Source organism: Austrofundulus limnaeus, unplaced genomic scaffold (assembly GCF_001266775.1).
Source record: "Austrofundulus limnaeus strain Quisiro unplaced genomic scaffold, Austrofundulus_limnaeus-1.0 Scaffold766, whole genome shotgun sequence".
Taxonomy (NCBI): domain Eukaryota; kingdom Metazoa; phylum Chordata; class Actinopteri; order Cyprinodontiformes; family Rivulidae; genus Austrofundulus; species Austrofundulus limnaeus.
The window spans coordinates 218,272-219,324 of NW_013953168.1; the positions used below are offsets into that span (position 1 = coordinate 218,272).

General features: G+C 40.9%; 1 protein-coding gene across 1 annotated transcript in view; it reads right to left on the reverse strand.

Annotated features, from left to right (window-relative positions):
• Positions 1-1,053, reverse strand: part of LOC106532421 (DC-STAMP domain-containing protein 2) — an 18,705-nt gene that overhangs the window by 3,781 nt on the left and 13,871 nt on the right. The window lies entirely within an intron of this gene.

The window sequence follows — 1,053 nt, forward strand, 5'->3', positions numbered from 1 at the left end:
AATTCACATCAACTCAGATTACTTATATAGAACAGTAAAACGTCAGTTCTGATGTTAACAACCAAACAATTTTACTGGCACTTTTAGCTTAAATTTTGGCAAATTAAGAACAAGGAAAGGAGGAAAGTAAGATTAGTATGTTACTACGACTTTTACTTTTATCAAAGTGTGGGTCAACCGGAACTGCACGTCTTTTCTAGTCTCAGGTTCCACATGACACGTCACTCCAAACACATCAGCTTTTACCTGGTGATGACTACTTAAGGCACCCTCGGGGTAGGAGCTGGCTCGCCTCCGATCAGTCAGGGAACTGATGTCGGCTCGCTTACCGGTCATTGGCGAACAGGTGTTTTTACAGGTAACTTTCGTCTGTTTCAGTCCAAGCCAGAAAAATTCAAGCTATATCCGGTCCCTTCTTTCCAAAATAAAATCTCCCCTCGGGAGTTAAAAACACACTTAGAGGCTCAGCCTCAGGTTGAGACCACCGGCACGCGTGCCGGGTCCCTGGCTGTGAAGTCTCCCCTAGTTAGCTCATGGGATCAGACTTTAAGCCAAACTGGGGTTTCTCCGGAGAGAATCCCAGCTGCCTTCCTAGGTTGGAATCAGGAAGAAGAGTGTCGCTCAAAGCCGTCCAGGTMAGTAAAAGAAACGGACAAACTTTGGTTCCGCCCTCAGGCTTAGAGATGAGTCAGAGAAAGAAAGATAAAGATTTGCTAGCGGCGCCAGCCCAAGGTTAAAATTCTGTGGTTGTTCAACAACATGATGATAACCTTTTTCAGCTTTCTTCTGATAGACTCAGAGAAATCATGGCAAAACATTTATGATGATTAATTAACATTTCTGTTCTATAATCAGTTCTGAACCTTCTGTTAGTCAAGATAAATGAAAGGTTTTCTCAGGAAAAATCCGCAATTATGTTACTGTGTTCACAGTAAAATAAAAACAGTGATTTACATAAAAACACAATGAAAACATTGTAATCAGTTTCTCTGTGATTTTTTTATACCATTATAAATCTTTAAGGCACAATAAAAGAAAAGAAGTCATTCCACT